Source organism: Haematobia irritans, chromosome 1, assembly GCF_050003625.1.
Source record: "Haematobia irritans isolate KBUSLIRL chromosome 1, ASM5000362v1, whole genome shotgun sequence".
NCBI lineage: Eukaryota > Metazoa > Arthropoda > Insecta > Diptera > Muscidae > Haematobia > Haematobia irritans.
In genome coordinates, this window is record NC_134397.1 from 52,714,229 (window position 1) to 52,728,838 (window position 14,610).

The window sequence follows — 14,610 nt, forward strand, 5'->3', positions numbered from 1 at the left end:
AAAGCTGGGGATGAGTAGTGCTTCCAGTGTCTTGGCTACTGGCGACAGGCGACAGAAGGGATGTCGGACTGTACGATTCACCTTTACTCGAGTCTTTGGAACCGGGTATGGTTTTTTTCCAGTGTATGACGAACTGAATAGTGCTTCCAGTGTCTTGGCTACTAGCGACAGAAATGATATCGGACTCTACGATTCACCTTTAATCGAGTCTTTGGAACCTGGTATGCTTTTTTCAGTGTAGAACGAACTGATTTAAGTCATAATATAACTTTGCTACTCTCTGTTTGCTACATTTAGCTTACAACTGTAAAAGCAATTTATTTTTGTTCCCTTTTTCTCTAATATTTTGAAAAATTAATACCCGTATTCATATGTTCAAATTCATGGCATAATATCATAAAGCCTAAAAGTATGCCTCGTATTTGATCCTATTAGCTATAGCAAATTTATAAATTGCAGATAATGGCAAGGCCAAAAACCATGGAATGAGAGAAAGAGAGAGAGAGAGAGAGAGGGAGAGAGAAATAATGAGTGAGAAGGAAAGAGGCTGTGTTTGAGTTACAAAGAAAATAGGATTTTCACTGAAATATATTAAATGCGGCAAAATTTATGGGTGCCTTTGATTGTATAGCAATTATTATGACATTAAAAGGAAATTAGATCATATTAAATTCATATTTAAGCATAGCGGCAATGAACCGAATACCAAAATCAACGGAAACAACATAAACACACAGGGACACCTACAATCATATGCTCTATATTTCATATAATAACCAAGGATACACACGCATACAAACACATATTCACTAGTCCAATTCACGCCCATTGCTTTGGAATACAAAAGTGGCAAGAACCTACAATTATAACTTTTGGTTGGTGGCCTATTATTTGCTAAAAGTATTTCCTTAATTTAAACAAAATATGCTCCCTTAAGGTATGTGCATAAATAATTCCATTGCCTTTCCCATCTTAAGGAAAGGAAATTTCAATTCAAGTGTACCAACAGCCAACAAGCAACCCACAATTAAAGCTTTCTTGAAAAGTATTCGAACAAATGAAAATACACTCATTAAACAATTGTTGCTTCAAGGACTTTGATGACATTCATCCTAATGGCTTTGACACCTTGTTTGCTAAAGTCGTCGCATTGTGCGTGGGCATGGAATGTGAAGGCTGCAAATGGTACGAAATTATTTTGGTATGATATTATTAGGGAAATTGTAAAAGTTTAAAATTATTCCATATTTATCATATTGGTTGGATTGACTGGGACAAAGACAAATATATACATATTTACACATGTGTGGGTCGTATTATATCAACACATTGGAGGTGTATTTGTATGATGCGTATATGTATGTCTTATATGAATACAAATATATTTCCATGTTTATTTTGGCACATTGTAATTAGCAGCAAATTAAAATCATCATCATAACGAAAATTGTATTTCTTTGTTTATTTTAGCCCGATGTTTTTGAGTGGGTCTCCTATGCCAAAGAAAAGCAATTAAGGCAATATTCTCCAATCAAAGCAGTCTATAATAAGATATAAGTTATAATGAATTCATAATCAATTATATGTCAACATTATTTGCATTATTGATCCATTCATTTTCGACCACAAAAGATAGAAATTGCACATGGATGACCTTTAAAAATCTTCGTCTCATTTTGTAAGGAAATTAAAACCACACTATCCAAGGACATTGTGGGTTGCCATATTTAGGAAGATTAGTTTGAATTGAATCAGCACCGAAAAAAAAGTTCTGATTCAATCACGAAATTAATTGATCCAATTAATTATACCCTTCACCATTTTGTAACAAATCGAAATATTGCTCCAAGACCCCATAAAGTATATATATTCTGGGTCGTGGTGAAATTCTGAGTCTGTCTAAGACTGTCCGTCCGTCCGTCTGTTGAAATCACGCTAACTTCTGAATGAAACAAGCTTTCGACTTGAAACTTGGCATAATTAGTTGTTATTGATGTAGGTCAGATGATATTGCAAATGGGCCATATTGGACCACTTTTACGTATAGCCACCATATAAACCGACCCCCATATTTGGCTTGCGATTGCTCTAAGAGAAGCAAATTTCATCCGATCCGATTGAAATTTGGTACGTGTTGTTAGTATATGGTCTGCAATAATCATGGAAAAATTGGTCCATATCGGTCCATAATTAAACTACGGGAAATTGGTGCAAATTGCTACTGACAGACATATCACAGGACTGGTACCGGTGCTCCAGTTTGTCGCAATTTTTAAATAGTCATGAAATTAAAATCTTATTGGATGTACGTATTTATTGAAAAACGATTATCAGAATAATCTATTGTTCAACATAGTTCCAAAGTTTTTCTCTTCTGAAGCGATTCTTGCCAAAAAAGGAAATAGATATCCAATAGTTTTTCGGAGACTGGTTCATGAGTACCTATCTATTGGGTGCTCCTACTAAATTGTCGCATGACGTGTCCTTTGTAATGTACCCCGTCAATGATAAACCCATGTTATCTTTAACACCGGTCACTTCCATACGTTTTGACCAGAACTGGGACTGGTCCAGACACACTACGGACTAATCCTGTACCGGTCCTGTGGATGGTCCATTTCCCGTAGGGTATATATAGCCCCCATATAAACCGAACCCCAGATTTGACCTGCGGAGGCTCTTGGAGGAGCAAAATTCATCCGATCGGGTTGAAATTTTGTACGTGGTGTTAGTTTATGACCACTAACAAAAATGCAAAAATTGGTCTATATCGGTCCATAATTATACATAGCCCCCATATAAACCGACCCCCAGATTTGAGCTGCAGAACCTATTGGAAGAGCAAAACTCATCCGATCCGGTTGAAATTTGGTACGTGGTGTTAGTATATGGTCTGCAACAATCATGCAAAAATTGGTCTATATCGGTCCATAGCCCCCATATAAACCTATCCCCCGATTTGACCTCCGGGGCCTCTTGGAGGAGAAAATTTTATCCAATCCGGTTGAAATTTGACACGTGGATTTAGTATATAATCTCTAACAACCATGCAAAAATTGGTTCATATCGGTCCAAAATTGTATATAGCCCCCAAATAAACCGATCCCCAGATTTGACCTCCGGAGCCTCTTGTAGGAGCAAAATTCATCCGATGCGGTTAAAATTTGGTATATAGTTGTAGTATATGGTCTTTAACAACCATGCAAAAATTGGTTCATATCGGTCCATAATTATATATTGTCCCTATATAAACCGATTCCCAGATTTGACCTCCGGAGCTTCTTGGAGGAGCAAACTTCATCCTAATCGGTATAAATTTTGTACATTATGCTAGTATATGGCCACTAACAACCATGCCAAAATTGGTCCATATCGGTCTATAGTTATATATAGCCCCCAGTCACACAAACAATGGTCCATATCGGTTCGTAATTGTATATAGCCCCCTTATAAAGCGACCTCCATTTTGGAATTCGGCTCTCTAATTACCGTGCGAAACTTCATATCCGTTGGTATTTATTTGTACAATTCTCTATATACCCTATACTAGAGGTGTGCACGTAAGTAATAGTTTACTCACACACACTCACGACTGAAAAATCATACTCACGCACGATATTTTTTGGTAGGACTCACACTCACGAAAAGAAAATTTGTACACACGCACACTCACGCACGAAAACGTTGTGACTCACCTAAAATACCGTGACTCACGAAATATATCGTGACTCACGAATATTTTTATGATTAATTTACCTTACATAAGTATCTGAAAACATGAGCATTATTAAAATCGAGAGTGTTATTAAATTCTTAACTTCCCAGGTGTCCCTAAAATTGTGATTGAATTTAACTCTTAAGCGTTTTATGTTGATGAGCAGGAATATTTTCGTGAGTGTAATTCATTATTCACGCACACTCACGAAGATATTATTTTCGTGACTCACGCTCACGCACGACATTTTGGTTTGTTAATCGCGCTCACGCACACTCACGCTGTTGTCATGAGCGTGACTCACGAACGAATCACGAAAATTTTCGTGAGTCACGACAAGTATTACCACAAGTCAAGTACACGCAGAGAAGGAATATGATCACCTCAACCATGTTTCAAGAGCAAAATGTTATTTTTGGATGGCGACTATGTAACATGTTTATGGCAAAAATTTTTTTTTCTCCCAAAAATAATATGCTTGCCGAAATCAGACACATAATCTCCGAGAAAACAACATGGTTACGACAAACATGTTACATGGTCACCATTCAAAAATAACATTTTGCTCTTGAAACATGGTTGAGGTGATCATATTCCTTCTCTGGGTGTAATTCGATCGTGGATGACAGTCTTTAGTAGAAGTTTCTACTCAATCCATGGTAGAGGGTACATAAGATTCAGCCTGGCCGAACTTACGGCCGTATATACTTGTTGTATAAAGCAACAGCTTTATACTTATCAAAATATTTCAATATTTAAATTCGAATTAAAATGTAACGTCTATTTTGAATTACAATAGCCTCTAATTTACAGTTTGAAAATATTTGAAATGAACTCTTTAGTCTTAGAACATAAACGTAAATGTCAAACAAAATGAACTAATTTGTACTAAGAAGATTTCTTGGTAGGTTGTAACTTAAAATATTTCCACTCTTTGATAACCAATATAACCGGATCAACATCATTGATGAGGAACTTCATCATCAACAATAAACACTAACTTGAACTAATCGACTTGGGTTTTATTTTTCTGTGTCCTCTACTTGTGTATTTACACTTGTGTGGATTGATCTCATTCCCCGAGAGAATTTATCCCCACAAGTTACTCACATTGGCTTCCACAAATAGGAAATCGTTTCTCTGGTGAGGTTGTCTCTAAGGCCTATGATACAGTCCACAACAACCGTCTAGTCTTTTCTGCGCACTCCATCACTGCCATCACTCACTGAGTTGGAGTCACCCCCCTACAACCTGGATACCATAGCCCACTTCTTTGTTCATGGTCCTTCGAGCCGGATATGAAGCAGCGACCTATGGATCTACAGTCCACAACAACCGTCTAGTCTTCTCTGCGCACTCCATCACTGCCATCACTCACTGAGTTGGAGTCACCCCCCTACAACCTGGTTACCATAGCCCACTTGTTTTTTAATTGAAGTGATAGTATCAATCATAGTTTCAATTGGAAAAAAATTAAATTAAATTAGAATAAGTAAGTAAAGTCTAAAGTCGGGCGGGGCCGACTACATTAAACCCTTCAGCACTTTGTAGACCAAAATTTGTGTTACCATCTCAACTCCATAATGAAGGTTTATATTCCCATATACAAGTATTTATATCTTAACCGGTTTGGAGACAACTTTTTGTACTTCTACAAAATCGCTAGAACTAAAATTTAAATCGGCTTATGTCTTGGGATGAAGGACAATGTTACTAAAAAATATGGGAAACAGTTAAATCTGAAACAATGCTGTAATGCTGGTGACATGTGTGAGAGTTTCAAAGCTTCTCTAAGTGGTTTCACTGCAATGTGTGTATTAGAAGTTCAGGCAAGTTGGAGTCAGTTTTACAAGTTTTCGACTTAGCAGAGGGGAAGGAAATGTGGGTATTTTGGCTATTTTTTCCAAAATCGGAAAAACATATATATGGAAGCTATATCTCAATCTGAACCGCTTTCATCCAACTTTGATATGCATAGTTAAAATGTTAATTCTACTTCATGTGCAAGATTTCACGTAAATCGGATTACAACTTTCACCTCTGTGGTCATATGATGGGAAATCGGGTGAACGATATATAAATGGCAGCTATATCTAAATCTGAACCGATTTCAAACAAAATTGGCACGCATATAAGGAGCCTTAATTCTAATCTTTGTGCAAAGTTTCAAGTAAATCCGAGTAATACTTTGGTCTCTGTGTATATATGAGTCTAAATCAGGCGAAAGATATATATGGGAGCTATATCTAAATCAGATTTGATTTAAACCAAATTTGGCAGGCATGGTTAGAATGTTAATTCTACTCCATGTGCAAAATTTCACGTAAATCAGAGTACAACTTTGGCCTCTGAGGTCATACTAGTCCAAATCGGGCGAAAGATATATATGGGAGCTATATCTAAATCTGAACCGATTTCAATAAAATTTACCACACTTGACTACAGTACTAATTGTACTCCTTGTACTCGTCGTTGCGGATTGCTAATATATATAGAATTTCAAGAGGGTTTGATGACAGACATTCTTCTAAGAAAATCAGTTCAACCAGTACGCTTCCCGAAGGTAAATTTAAAGATTCTACCTATGAATACTACATCAGACTCTGGATTTATAAGAACCATTATTATTTGAGTTTTAGAAGAGCTATACAAATCTCGTGTAAACTTGCAAGAAAAAGATTTAATAACGCCTTGATATGAAATCTAAAATCTGTAGATTTTTACTCCCATTATTCAAATGATTACGAGAAGTAAAAACCTGGAAATTTTACATTCAGTTTCAAGCAATTTTCATGATAAGTGCGCCTTCAATACCACCAAGAAGTGAAATTGGCCTTACCAAAAACCACGGTTTATATACGACCCAGGCCTTAAATCGTGAGATCAGTCTATATGGGTGCTATGCCAAAAACATGCACCAATGCAGACCAAATTCAAAACACCTAATTGTGAGCTATACCGAACCATGGACCGATACTCACCATTTTTGGTGAGATTTCCAATTTCAGGCAAATTGGATAAAAATTTCTTGGAAGCCCAAGAAATAAAATCGGGAGATAGGTCTATATGGGGGCTATACCAAAATATGGACCGATACTCACACGTATTTGTGGTCCTACAATACCTCTAGTTTTCCAATTTCAGGTAAATTCAATAAAAACTGCGGTCTCTATAAGCCCAAGAAGTAAAATCGGGAAATCGGTCTATATGGGGGCTATACCAAAACATGGACCGATACTCACCATTTTTGGCACATCTCTTTGTGGTCCTAATATACTACTAGTTTTCTATTTTCAGGCAATTTGGATAAATACTATAGTTTCTATAAGCCGAAGACCCCAAAATCGGGAGGTCGGTTTGTGCAAAATTTCAGCACGATTGCTTCATTATTGAAGAGTGTAGCGTGATTACAACAGACAGACAAACAGACAGACGGACATGGTTATATACTTTGTGTAGTCGGAAATGAGTATTTCGATGTGTTCCATACAGAACGACAAACTTATTATACCCCCACCACCATTCTATGGTGGGGGGTATAAAAATGTGTTCACAGACAGACGGACGGACGGACAGACGGACATGGCTAGATCGACTCAGGGAACCACCCTGAGCATTATTGCCAAAGACACCATGTGTCTATCTCGTCTCCTTGTGGGTGTTACAAAAATATGCATTAAATTATAATATCCTGTTCCACAGTGTAGTGCAAGGTAGAACAAATAAAAATAAAAGTATGTATGGTCGTAAGTTCGGCCAGACCGAAGCTTGTGTAGCCTCCACCATGGATTGCGTATAAACTCCATCTAAACACTGCCATCCACAATCGAATTACTTGGGTTGCGGTAACGCTTGCCGATGGCTTTCTACAATTTAGAAGACGGTGTTAAAACCTCCTAACCTAATTAGAACAGGATCGGATGAATTTTACTGCTCCAAGAGGCTACAGAGGTCAAATCTGGAGAACGGTTTATATGGGGCTACATACAATTACGAACCTATGTGAACCAATTTTTGCATGGATGTTAGAGACCATATACTAACACCACGTTCCACATTTGAACCGGATCGGATGAATTTTGCTCCTCCAAGAGGCTCCGGAGGTCAAATCTAGAGAACGGTTTACATGGAGGCTATATATAATTATGTACCGATATGGACCAATTCTGACACGGTTATTAGTAAACATATACTCACACCATGTTCCAAATTTCAAACGGCTCGGATGAAATTTGCTTCTATTAGGGGCTTCGCAAACAAAATCTGGGGATCGGTTTATATGTGGGCTATATATAATTATAAACCGATGTGCACCAATTTTTGCATGGTTGTTAGAGACCATTGGCTAACATCATGCACCAAATTTCAGCCGGATCGGATGAAATTTGTTTCTCTTTGAGCCTCCGCAAGCCAAATCTGGGGATCGGTTAATATGGGGGCTATATATAATTATGGACCGATGTGGACCAATTTTCGCATGGTTGTTAGAGACCATATAACAACACCATGTATCAAATTTCAGCCAGATCGGATGAAATTTGTTTCTCTTTGAGCCTCCGCAAGCCGAATCTAGGGATCGGTTAATATGGGGGCTATATATAATTATGGACCGATGTGGACCAATTTTAGCATTGTTGTTAGAGACCATATGCCAACACCATGTACCAAATTTCAGCCGGATCGGATGAAATATGTTTCTCTTAGAGGCTACGCAAGCCAAATTTGAGGGTCCGTTTATATGGGGGCTATACGTGAAAGTGGACCGATATGGCCCATTTGCAATACCGTCCGACCTACATCAATAACAACTACTTGTGCCAAGTTTCAAGTCGATAGCTTGTTTCGTTCGGAAGTTAGCGAGATTTCAACAGACGGACGGACGGACATGCTTAGATCGACTCAGAATTTCACCACGACCCAGAATATATATACTTTATGGGGTCTTAGAGCAATATTTCGATGTGTTACAAACGGAATGACAAAGTTATTCACCATCCTATGGTGAGTGTATAAGTTTTACTATATATAGGGGCTATATAAAACTCTTACCAATATGAATCAAATTTTACATATCTCGTTAAAGACTCTATTCCGATTTCAAGCAAATTGAATTCTATACCAAAATGTGCAATCTTAAAAAAATAATAGAAATCAAAAACAATGCCTTAAACTTTCTTGAAAAATTCTATGAAAATGTTACAAATATTTCTAGCAATTTTAGCAAACATTAACCCAAAATAAAGGACCACATAAATAACACCAGCTATAATTAAGAGCCCATTTAAGACGGCAGCAATATTCATGTGCCTACATTCTAGGGACATAGTGGTCATGAATCATGGAAACTCTACATCTGCTTGATTCAAGTTCAAGATTTAGCCACAGCTATTAATTGACTAAACGCAAGCCTCTAGAAATATGCTACAATTATTTATGCCATTAGCATTTTGCATTGCCAACACTTTAGCTCTCGCTCTCACTCTCAATTAGTGACTAGGTCAATAAAGCCTAGTACTTCCGTTTGTTAAATAAAATTTATTTCTTTATAAATGGAACCCTAAAATTATGCCATTAGTTATTATTGGATCATAGAAGTCTTAATAGGATTCGAAATGGTTCGTGAAGGTGAAGGAGGAGCAGGAGGAGTAAGACTTCATATAAAATTTATTTATATACCTAAAGTTTGGTTTGTGTAATCGTGGTAAAAAATATGTTTCCTACCAAGGCAAATCTTCCTTAGAGATAATTACATGCTGAGCTATTCCAAGAAAAATTAGCCTTGTAGGCTTTTTGGATAAACTTGTTAATGAATGACTTGAAAACGATTTCCTTAAAGGATATTTAATATCTTATGACCAATTTTCTGCTTACACTGAAAAAAACAAGATTGCTGTAAGCATAAATACTTAATGTCCTTAAACTAAAATATTCGCATTCTTAGAAGACAATAGAAGACCAATTTGCCACTTTAATGGTAACGTTGCTTTATGGTAGGTATTCAAATCGGTCTATTTTTTCGCCCAAATATCTTAGTTTTTTTACCCAATATTACGTTAATAATTCCGCAATATTACTTTTCTTGACAATTTAATGGCAAATATGTTATTTTTTTAATGTATTAATACTATGCCATAATTTTAACATGTTTGCGCAACAAATTACCGTGTTGTGCCACTTTTTAAATAATTTCATTTTATAGTCCAACATTTTTTGAAAATTCCGATGTGGTGAATATTAAAAATTACGGATATAATCGGTGATTAAGTCCGGTATTAAGTTCGCACTTTGGCTATTTTTTCACAGTTACTTTTCTTTAATAATTCATTAAAGGATACCACTTCAGGGAAATGAAGTTGCGAAAAATACTTTGAGTAATCACAATGGACGTATAATGGTTTAATTGGGCAACAATTCGATCCAAGAATTGCTACAGTTCTCTATAGCCTGACTTAATTCATTTTAGAGAAAAACAATGCATTTTAATTGATGATTTATATTGTTTTTGCACATTTATGTGTGGACTTTACATAGATTTCCAATTTCAGGTAAGTTGGATAAAAATGGCGGTATCTAGAAGCCCAAGAAATTAAACATGGACCGAAACCACCATATTCGGCACACTAATGTGTGGAACTTAAATCTAGAATTCCAATTTCAGAAAAATTTAAATTTCGGCATCCTGATGGCCAAGAAATGAAATCGGGAGATCGGGTTATATAGGGGCTATACCAAAATGTGAGCTGGTTTAGACACTATTCGGCACCCTAATATGTGGACCTTACGTACCTTTAGATTTCCAATTTTTAGGAAAATTAAAATTGCAGTCACAAGAAGACGGCTGCAACTCGTGCGATTTAAGCTTGGAAAAACAAGGGAATGTTACTAATTCTACAAAAGGGAAATTTATTCACAGTGGACTTTGATGGTGTAAACAAAGACTAAAATTAAAATTTTCAAAGATATTGAATTTATACAATTTTTTTCTCAAAATTTTATTTTTATTGAAAATATTGTCAACATTTTACATCTATAGAAAATTTTGTCAAAATGTTATTTCTATGGAATATTTTCTCAAGCTTTTTATTTCTCTAAAAAATTATCTCAAAAATTTATTTTTATAGACAATTTTATCAAAATTTTATTTCTATAGATAATTTATTTAATTTTTTTTTCTATAGAATATTTTCTCAAAATTTTATTTCTACAGAAAATTTTGTCAATATTTTATTTTTATAGAAATTTTTTGCATAATTTTATTGCTATCCAAAATGTTCTCAAAATTGTACTTCTATGGAAAATTTTCTTAAAAATTTACTTCATTAGAAATTTTTATCAAAATTTTATTTCTATCGAATATTTTCTTAAAATTTTATTTCTGTAGAAAATATTCTCAAAAGTTTATTTCTGTTGACAATTTTTTCAAAATTTTATTTATGTAAAAAATCTTCTCAAAATTTTATTTCTATAGAACACTTTCTCAAAATTTAATTTCTATAGAGAATTTATTCAACATTTTCTTTATATAGAAAATTTTGTCAAAATTTTCTTTATATAGAAAATTTTGTCAAAATTTTATTTATATAGAAAATTTTGTCAACATTTTATTTTTATAGAACATTTCTTCAAATTTTTATTTCTATCGAAAAAATTCTCAAAATTTTATTTCTATAGAAAATTTTCTCAAAATTTTATTTTTATAGAGAATTTATTCAAAATTTCATTTCTATAGAAAATTTTCTCAAAATTTTATTTCTATAGAAAATTTTCTCAACATTTTATTTTTATAGAGAATTTATTCAAAATTTTATTTCTATAGAAAATTTATTCAAAATTGTATTTCTACAGAAAATTTTGTAAAAATTTTATTTATATAGAAAATTTCGTCACATTTTATTTCTATAGAAAATTTCATCAAAATTTTATTTCTATAGAAAATTTTTTAAAAGTGTTATTTCTATAGAAAACTTTTTCAAAATTTTATTTCTATAGAAATTTTCTCATGATTTTATTTCTATAGAAAAATTTTGCAAAATTGTGTTGCTATGCAAAATGTTCTCAAAATTGTATTTCTATGGAAAATTTTCTTAAAAATTTACTTCAACAGAAATGTATATAAAAATTTTATTTCTATCAAATATTTTCTTAAAATTTTATTTCTGTAGAAAATATTCTCAAAAGTTTATTTCTGTAGACAACTTTTTCAAAATTTTAATTCTGAAGAAAATCTTCTCAAAATTTTATTTCTATAGAATATATATAAAAAAATTTATTTTTATAGAACATTTCTTCAAAATTTTATTTCTATAGAAAATTTTCTCAAATGTTATTTCTATAGAAAATTTTGTCAAATTTTATTTATATGGAAAATTTTGTTAACATTTTATTTCTATTGAAAATTTTCTCAAAATTTTATTTCAGTAGAAAATTTTCTCAACATTTTATTTCTATAGGAAATTTTATTCAAAATTTTATTTTGGTAGAAATCTTCCTCAAAATTTTATTTCTATAAAAATTTGTTCTCAATTTCATTTCTATAGAAATTGTGGTCAAAATTTAATTTCTATACAAATTTTGGTCAAAATTTTATTTCTATAGAAAATTTTCCAAAAATTGTATTGCTACTGAAAATATTCTCAAAATTTTATTTCTATAGAAAATTTTTTCAAAATTTTATTTCAGTAAAAAATTTTTTCGAAACTTTATTTCTATAGGAAATTTTATTCAAAATTTTATTTTCTTTAGAACATTCTGTTACAATTTTATTTCTCTAGAAAAATTCCTCAAAGTTTTGTTTCGTTAGAAAATTTTGTTACAATTTTATTTCTATAGAAAAATTTCTCAAATTTTTAGTTCTTTCGGAAATTTTCTCAAAATTTTATTTCTATAGAAATTTCCTCAAAAAAAAATATTTTCTCAAAATTTTATTTATATAAAAAAAATTTCATTTTTTATCTAAAGAAAAATTAAGTTCCAGTTAGGAATATTTTGCAACAGTAGAAAACCTACCTTTTTTGTTAGAATGCTATCAATATTCTCAAAAGTTTATTTCTGTAGACAACTTTTTCAAAATTTTAATTCTGAAGAAAATCTTCTCAAAATTTTATTTCTATAGAGAATTTATTCAACATTTTATTTCTATAAAAAAATTTTTTCAAAATATTATTTCTATAGAAAATTTCTCAAAATTTTATTTCTATACAAAATTTTATAAAAAAATTTATTTTTATAAAACATTTCTTCAAAACTTTATTTCTATAGAAAATTTTCTAAAAATGTTATTTCTATAGAAAATTTTCTCAAATGTTATTTCTATAGAAAATTTTGTCAAATTTTATTTATATGGAAAATTTTGTTAACATTTTATTTCTATCGAAAATTTTCTCAACATTTTATTTCTATAGAAAATTTTTTCAAAATATTATTTCTATAAAAAATTTCTCAAAATTTTATTTCTATACAAAATTTTATAAAAAAATTTTATTTTTATAGAACATTTCTTCAAAACTTTATTTCTATAGAAAATTTTCTCAAATGTTATTTCTATAGAAAATTTTGTCAAATTTTATTTATACGGAAAATTTTGTTAACATGTTATTTCTATCGAAAATTTTCTCAAAATTTTATTTCTATAGAAATTTTTTTCAAAATTTTATTTCTATAGAAAATTTTCTCAAAATTTTATTTCAGTAGAAAATTTTTTCAAAACTTTATTTCTATAGGAAATTTTATTCAAAATTTTATTTTTGTAGAAAACTTCCTCAAAATTTTATTTCTATAAACATTTGTTCTCAATTTTATTTCTATAGAAAATGTGGGCAAAATTTAATTTCTATACAAATTTTGGTCAAAATTTTATTTCTATAGAAAATTTTCCAAAAATTGTATTGCTTTGAAAATATTCTCAACATTTTATTTATATAGAAAAGTTTCTAAAGATTTTAATTTAATAGAAATGCTTCTCAAAATTTTATATGTATAAAATTTTCTAAAAATTTATTTTCTTTAGAACATTTGATTACAATTTTATTTCTTTAGAAAAATTCCTCAATGTTTTATTTCTTTAGAAAATTTTGTTACAATTTTATTTCTATAGAAAAATTTCTCAAATTTTTATTTCTTTCGAAAAGTTTCTCAAAATTTTATTTCTATAGAAATATCCTCAAAAAAAATATTTTCTCAAAATTTTATTTATATAAAAAAAAATTTTCATTTTTTATTTAAAGAAAAATTAAGTGTCAGTTAGGAATATTTTGCAACAGTAGAAAATCTACCCTTTTTGTTAGAATGCTACCAACTGTGGCAACCGTGATCCAGAAGTCCAAGAAATGAAATCGGGAGATCTGGCTATATGGGGGCTATACCAACTCATTGACCTAACAGGTTGGCTGATAAGTCCCCGATCTAACAAAGAAAAACACATTTTTTTGGTCAAAATTCGTTTATATTATTCAACATAGTTCCCTTCCAGAGCGATACAATGATTATAACGACCTTTCAATTTGTTGATACCATTTTGGTAGTACTCCTTCGGTTTTACCTCAAAATAGGCCTCAGTTTCGGCGATCACATCTTCATTGCAGCCAAATTTTTCCCTGCGAGCATCCTTTTGAGGTCTGAGAGCAAGAAAAAGTCGCTGGGGGCCAGATCTGGAGAATACGGTGAGTGGGGAAGCAATTCGAAGCCCAATTCATGAATTTTTGCCATCGTTCTCAATGACTTGTGGCACGGTGCGTTGTCTTGGTGGAACAACACTTTTTATACCCTCCATCATAGGATGGGGGTATATGAACTTTGTCATTCCGTTTGTAACACATCGAAATATTGCTCTAAGACCCCATAAAGTATATATATTCTGGGTCGTGGTGAAATTCTGAGTCGATCTAAGCATGTCCGTC